Source organism: Ranitomeya imitator, chromosome 5 (genome assembly GCF_032444005.1).
Source record: "Ranitomeya imitator isolate aRanImi1 chromosome 5, aRanImi1.pri, whole genome shotgun sequence".
In the NCBI taxonomy this organism is placed as follows: domain Eukaryota; kingdom Metazoa; phylum Chordata; class Amphibia; order Anura; family Dendrobatidae; genus Ranitomeya; species Ranitomeya imitator.
In genome coordinates this window covers 432,204,839-432,213,116 of record NC_091286.1, presented here as the reverse complement: position 1 = coordinate 432,213,116, position 8,278 = coordinate 432,204,839, and positions in this window count along the sequence as shown.

The window sequence follows — 8,278 nt, the reverse complement described above, 5'->3', positions numbered from 1 at the left end:
CAATCGTGCCCCATCTGTTTCCAGCACTCTGCCCCATCTGTGTCCAACACTCTGCCCCATCTGTGTCCAGCACTCTGCCCCATCTGTTTCCAGCACTCTGCCCCATCTGTTTCCAGCACTCTGCCCCATCTGTTTCCAGCACTCTGCCCCATCTGTGTCCAGCACTCTGCCCCATCTGTGTCCAGCACTCTGCCCCATCTGTTTCCAGCACTCTGCCCCATCTGTGTCCAGCACTCTGCCCCATCTGTGTCCAGCACTCTGCCCCATCTGTGTCCAGCACTCTGCCCCATCTGTGTCCAGCACTCTGCCCCATCTGTTTCCAGCACTCTGCCCCATCTGTGTCCAGCACTCTGCCCCATCTGTGTCCAGCACTCTGCCCCATCTGTGTCCAGCACTCTGCCCCATCTGTTTCCAGCACTCTGCCCCATCTGTTTCCAGCACTCTGCCCCATCTGTTTCCAGCACTCTGCCCCATCTGTGTTCAATCCTGCCCCATCTGTTTCCAGCACTCTGCCCCATCTGTGTCCAGCACTCTGCCCCATCTGTGTCCAGCACTCTGCCCCATCTGTGTCCAATCCTGCCCCATCTGTTTCCAGCACTCTGCCCCATCTGTTTCCAGCACTCTGCCCCATCTGTGTCCAATCCTGCCCCATCTGTTTCCAGCACTCTGCCCCATCTGTGTCCAGCACTCTGCCCCATCTGTTTCCAGCACTCTGCCCCATCTGTGTCCAATCCTGCCCCACATGTTTCCAGCACTATGCCCCATCTGTTTCCAGCACTCTGCCCCATCTGTGTCCAGCACTCTGCCCCATCTGTGTCCAGCACTCTGCCCCATCTGTGTCCAATCCTCCCCCATCTGTTTCCAGCACTCTGCCCCATCTGTTTCCAGCACTCTGCCCCATCTGTGTCCAGCACTCTGCCCCATCTGTGTCCAGCACTCTGCCCCATCTGTGTCCAGCTCTCTGCCCCATCTGTGTCCAATCCTGCCCCATCTCTGTCCAGCACTCTGCCCCATCTCTGTCCAGCACTCTGCCCCATCTCTGTCCAGCACTCTGCCCCATCTCTGTCCAGCATTCTTCCCTGGGTCCCCCCCGATCTCTGCTCTCAAGGAAAAAAAAAAAGTTCTTCTTACCTGGCCGTGCTCCTGCGGCGGGCGAAGTCTCCACGCAGCTGCAGCGTGCACTCGCCGGTGACTGACAATGATGTCAGACGCCGGCGACATGCACGCACGCTGCGGCTGACGTCAGCTGCCAGCCTCAGATTGGCTGGCGGCTGTTAACTATTGACGTGCGGGCCCGCACCCGCACGTCAATAGCTTTGAACAGCTGCAGCGTCGGCGCTAAGGGCCCGGTTCAGCCTGCGGCTGCCGGTAGGGGCCCGGTGAACAGATGTGACGGGGCCCGATGCGGGCCCCCTCTGCCCACCGGGCCCCATACTCCAGTCACAGCCGTCATGCCCTGATGGCGGCCCTGTAAAATGCTCACATATATACATACAGTATACCAGTATATGACGTCTTCTCACTAGTGTTGAGCGATACCGTCCGATACTTGAAAGTATCGGTATCGGATAGTATCGGCCGATACCCGAAAAATATCGGATATCGCCGATACCGATATCCGATACCAATACAAGTCAATGGGACATCAAGTATCGGAAGGTATTCTCATGGTTCCCAGGGTCTGAAGGAGAGGAAACTCTCCTTCAGGCCCTGGGATCCATAGGGAGGTGTAAAATAAAGAATAAAAATAAAAAATATTGATATATTTACCTCTCCGGCGGCCCCTGGTGAGTCCGCGGGTAACCGGCAGGCTTCTTTGTTCAAAATCAGCGCTTTTAGGAACTGAGAAACACGTCCCGGCTTCTGATTGGTCGCGGGCCGCCCATGTGACCGCCATGCGACCAATCACAAGCCGCGACGTCACCGCAAGCTATTAGCGCGCTCATTTTTAAAAATGAGCGCGTTAATGGCTTTCAAAGACGTAGCGGGTTGTGATTGGTCGCGGCCGCGACCAATCACAAGCCGCGACGTCACCGCAAGTTATTGACGCGCTCATTTTTAAAAATGAGCGCGTTAATGGCTTTGAAAGACATAGCGGCTTGTGATTGGTCGCGGCCACGCGACCAATCACAAGCCGCTATGTCTTTCAAAGCCATTAACGTGCTCATTTTTAAAAATGAGCGCATCAATAGCTTGCGGTGACGTCGCGGCTTGTGATTGGTCGCGGCCGCGACCAATCACAACCCGCTACGTCTTTGAAAGCCATTAACGCGCTCATTTTTAAAAATGAGCGCGTCAATAGCTTGCGGTGACGTCGCGGCTTGTGATTGGTCGCGGCCACGCGACCAATCACAAGCCGCTATGTCTTTCAAAGCAATTAACGCGCTCATTTTTAAAAATGAGCGCATCAATAGCTTGCGGTGACGTCGCGGCTTGTGATTGGTCGCGGCCGCGACCAATCACAACCCGCTACGTCTTTGAAAGCCATTAACGCGCTCATTTTTAAAAATAAGCGCGTTAATAGCTTGCGGTGACGTCGCGGCTTGTGATTGGTCGCGGCCGCGACCAATCACAACCCGCTACGTCTTTGAAAGCCATTAACGAATAGCTTGCGGTGACGTCGCGGCTTGTGATTGGTCGCGTGGCCGCGACCAATCACAAGCCGCTACGTCTTTGAAAGTCATTAACGCGCTCATTTTTCAAAAATGAGCGCGCTAATAGCTTGCGGTGACGTCGCGGCTTGTGATTGGTCACGTGGCCGCGACCAATCACAAGCCGCTACGTCTTTGAAAGTCATTAATTAATAGCTCATTTTTCAAAAATGAGCGCGCTAATAGCTTGCGGTGACGTCGCGGCTTGTGATTGGTCGCGTGGCCGCGACCAATCACAAGCCGCTACGTCTTTGAAAGTCATTAACGCGCTCATTTTTCAAAAATGAGCGCGCTAATAGCTTGCGGTGACGTCGCGGCTTGTGATTGGTCGCGTGGCCGCGACCAATCACAAGCCGCTACGTCTTTGAAAGTCATTAACGCGCTCATTTTTCAAAAATGAGCGCGCTAATAGCTTGCGGTGACGTCGCGGCTTGTGATTGGTCGCGTGGCGGTCACATGGGCGGCCCGCGACCAATCAGAAGCCGGGACGTGTTTCTCAGGTCCTAAAAGCGCTGATTTTGAACAACGAAGCCTGCCGGTTACCCGCGGACTCACCAGGGGCCGCCGGAGAGGTAAATATATCAATATTTTTTATTTTAATTCTTTATTTTACACATCTCTATGTATCCGATACCGATACCCGATACCACAAAAGTATCGGATCTCGGTATCGGAATTCCGATACCGCAAGTATCGGCCGATACCCGATACTTGCGGTATCGGAATGCTCAACACTACTTCTCACGCATTATAGGTGAGGTGTGTTATTAAAGATAATTCATAAAAATACACACATGCATTGTGTGCTGGCATTAGGGTACACAGTGCAGCACTCCTCTGTAGACATGGCATCTCTACACTGATAGAACTATAATATATATACATACACACACACTGTACACTATACATTACGTACAATATATACTACAGATACAAGGATCATATATATATATACACACACACTGTACGCTATACATTAACTACACTATATACTGCAGATACATTATTACATATACAAGGATCATCTCCAGTATATCCATACACTTATTTACAAACAAGAAAATACATATACTGCACACTATATATTACATACACTATATACACATAGTATTATATATACTTACCTATGCTGCAGGGCCTTCACCACCTGCACCATTATCCCAGGGCAGCAGTCAGTAGGAGCCCCCAGCACAGCAGGAGACTATAATAGGAGCGGCTGCTGTCTCTTCCAGTGCAGACTCTTGGTCACCCCCTCCCCCGGTCCCGACTGCAAGTGATGAGTACAGGGAGACTTCCTACACAGCAGTTTCCTAGCACTGGTGTTAGGCTACGTTCACATTGGCGTTCCGCCAAAGTGCGTCGCTGTTGCGCCGGCGACGCAGCGGCGACGCAGCGGCGACGCGCCCCTATGTTTAACATAGGGGACGCGTGCGTTATTTTGGTGGCGTTTTTCGCCACGTGCGTCGTTTCCGACGCTAGCGTCGGACGCAAGAAAACGCTACATTGTAGCATTTTCTGTGCGTCCGATTTTCGTCAAAAACGACGCACGCGTCGCAAAACGCGCGCGCTTTTGCGCGCGTTTGCGCGCGTTTTTACGTGCGTCGCGCGTTGCGTCGCCGACGCAGGGCGGCGCAACGCTAGTGTGAACCTAGCCTTATGGAGGGACAGAAGTGTAGCCTAGTGCCGGCAGCTTGATCCCACAGGAATAGTGGGGCCCCGGGGTCCCTCCTGCAGCCCAGTGAAGCCCTAGTTCTGGAGCCACTAGGAGGCAGCAGCACAGGATTACTGACCTTTACTGGCTTCAATCTCTTCCTGCAGAGCTCCGGTCACTTCTGCTGTTATGTTCTGGAGTAGGTGAGGGTGAGAGATGATGGAGGCGGAGCCTCTGCTGGAGGCGGCACCGAGCTCTGCACAGAGCAAAAGCCCAGGTCCTTGTGCAGCGTCTGCTGCAGTGAGTGCGGCCACATCAGACAGGAGCGATGATCACCTCATAATGCCTCCAGACCAGCAGGAAAAGAGGTGGGGCCCAAAGTGTATGAGACATCCTGACTGCGTGTCTGGTCAGTCCGGGCCCCCCCTCCTTGCCTCTCCTCACCGGGCCCCTTACACATGTAATGGCTGTAATGCCCTGATGGCGGCCCTGAGTCTAACCTCTATTGTTGGTAAAATATTTGAAGGGTTTCTGAGGAATGTTATTCTGGATTATCTCAATGAGAATAACTGTTTAACTCCATATCAGCATGGGTTTATGAGAAATCGCTCCTGTCAAACCAATCTAATCAGTTTTTATGAAGAGGTAAGCTATAGGCTGGACCACGGTGAGTCATTGGACGTGGTATATCTCGATTTTTCCAAAGCGTTTGATACCGTGCCGCACAAGAGGTTGGTACACAAAATGAGAATGCTTGGTCTGGGGGAAATTGTGTGTAAATGGGTTAGTAACTGGCTTAGTGATAGAAAGCAGAGGGTGGTTATAAATGGTATAGTCTCTAACTGGGTCGCTGTGACCAGTGGGGTACCGCAGGGGTCAGTATTGGGACCTGTTCTCTTCAACATATTCGTTAATGATCTGGTAGAAGGTTTACACAGTAAAATATCGATATTTGCAGATGATACAAAACTATGTAAAGCAGTTAATACAAGAGAAGATAGTATTCTGCTACAGATGGATCTGGATAAGTTGTTAACTTGGGCTGAAAGGTGGCAGATGAGGTTTAACAATGATAAATGTAAGGTTATACACATGGGAAGAAGGAATCAATATCACCATTACACACTGAACGGGAAACCACTGGGTAAATCTGAAATGGAGAAGGACTTGGGAATCTTAGTTAATGATAAACTTACCTGGAGCAGCCAGTGCCAGGCAGCAGCTGCCAAGGCAAACAGGATCATGGGGTGCATTAAAAGAGGTCTGGATACACATGATGAGAGCATTATACTACCTCTGTACAAATCCCTAGTTAGACCGCACATGGAGTACTGTGTCCAGTTTTGGGCACCGGTGCTCAGGAAGGATATAATGGAACTAGAGAGAGTACAAAGGAGGGCAACAAAATTGATAAAGGGGATGGGAGAACTACAATACCCAGATAGATTAGCGAAATTAGGATTATTTAGTCTAGAAAAAAGACGACTGAGGGGCGATCTAATAACCATGTATAAGTATATAAGGGGACAATACAAATATCTCGCTGAGGATCTGTTTATACCAAGGAAGGTGACGGGCACAAGGGGGCATTCTTTGCGTCTGGAGGAGAGAAGGTTTTTCCACCAACATAGAAGAGGATTCTTTACTGTTAGGGCAGTGAGAATCTGGAATTGCTTGCCTGAGGAGGTGGTGATGGCGAACTCAGTCGAGGGGTTCAAGAGAGGCCTGGATGTCTTCCTGGAGCAGAACAATATTGTATCATACAATTATTAGGTTCTGTAGAAGGACGTAGATCTGGGTATTTATTATGATGGAATATAGGCTGAACTGAATGGACAAATGTCTTTTTTCGGCCTTACTAACTATGTTACTATGTTACTATGTAAATAAATCAAATGTTAAAGTGGTTTTCCAGTTTCGGAAAACCCCTGTGCTGGAGGGAAACCACTTTAACATTTGATTTATTTAATCTATTTATTAGTATAATAGTTACTAAAAATGTCATATCCATATCCTGACTCCATATCTATGCTGAAAGTATGAAGCTCCTTAGACTTTCCCAATATAAATGCCTGTATTACACCAGTACTCACACCAAGAACTTTGTCAGTGTCAGCTCAGGTGAAGAGGCATGTATGAAGATTCCAGAAGAGGCTTACTATCAGGTTGAAATTCTTGTAATTATGCACAGAACAAAAGGTGAAAAAGATGATAACTTTCCAGGATTGAACAGAAGATAGCATCAAGATAATGATGGCTAACATAAGAGTGATACAAGACACAAGCAGAAGGAAGTCACTGTGCAGCAGATGCAACAACCGCTAAACTCAATAAGCAAAAATACAATGAGTACTTATTTATTGTAAATATTTGTGAGATGACAAAACCATCCAGTATTTTCTATCTTCTGCTTCTTCTAGTTCAAACCTGCTGTTTCCTCCACCTTGAGTCTACCCAAATGCTTTTATCTGTTCTGATCACATGCTGTCTAGTGTACTACAATATCATCGTTGTAGCCTTTCATGTACTTTTCTTGCACTTCCCCAATTCATCCTCAAATTTGTGCCCAGTTTCGTAATCTGTTCTGTTTCATACTGTATATAACCTAGTATATAAACAATGACTAGTTACCCTGCAGCATGTAAATAGATAGTAGAAATACAGTACATGTAAAAAACGCAGGGTACTTAGTTGACATTTCTTTTAACCAAATAAAAGCATAAAAGCCATCCCACCGTATCCATAAACCGTAGAAGCGCCAGAAAGGTGTAAAACAGCTGCAATGCCCCAGGGTCCTGGTCATTGCAGTAATATCATTCTCCTCTAGGGGGGAGTGATGTTACATTTGAAGGCAGTAAAGGAGATCACTTTACCAGGTATCACAAACATGCAGCACATTTCATACTCCAGTCCACCAGGGGGAGCTATGTTCCTATTTATTAGGACACTCTTCACAATTAGATAAAACTGGTGGTCTGGATAGGAAGTTAGGCAGAAGCTGGCTGGGCTTCACCCTGTTAGCTACTATCTGAGCTCTGCTCAGGTAGTGGGTCCCTGACAGGGGTCCGCAGCAAGAAATTTCCGGCGCTCCGAAGCCAGAAAGCAAGGCCCTGCCGGAAAGCGAGATACTGCAAACAGAGATGACAACGCCACAGCACAAGGCCCTGCAACCAGCGTTCCAGACCATAGTGGAGACGGAGCAGATCGGCACCGGAGGGACCACATCTGAAGCAGGTATGAGGAACAACCCTGCCCCGGTGACCGACCCCACTCCAGTGATTGCTCGTGCCACAGTTACTGACTCCGTTCCAGTGACTGATCTTACCACGGCCCCTGACTGTGCCGCACTGCATGCCGACGAGACACTGGTAGGTTCACTTCCAGCATAAGAGAAAGTAAAAGAAAGAATATGACTGTAAATAGTTAACTGTTTGCTACAAGTTCCTGAACTGTCTGTTGCTGTTTGTTTACAAAGTTGCCTTTTCGTTTTGCATCAAAGAACATTTGAATCATGGACGGTGAATGATTCACAAACTGTCCTTGTAAATAGTTGGCACCTTTTCAAGGGTGCTTCCTACTGGTTTTACAAAGGAGGCTTTTACACAGACTGCCTCCAATAGAGACAACTACTGTAAAAACTGCTTTGCTTTTCAGACCTGAAGAAAAACCCTTTGGTTTGGCAGATTTCTGGGTCAGGATACACGTCTTGTAGCCCGCCCAAGACCAACGTTGGGTCCCTCGCTCACGTCACCTTTGTTGCTAAACTTACTTGAATATTGATGATGTGATTAATGTGTTACACTACCTCAGAAAAGACTTGACTTTGCCCTTAAAGGGAATGTTTACTTGTTGCACTTTGCCTAAAAGTGATAGTGTTTGAAAGTGTTGAGTAGTTAGATAGAATTGTGTTTACATAGTCAATAGAATGTATTCAACGTTATAGAGTTAAAAGTTAGATAGTCTGATATGATGTACT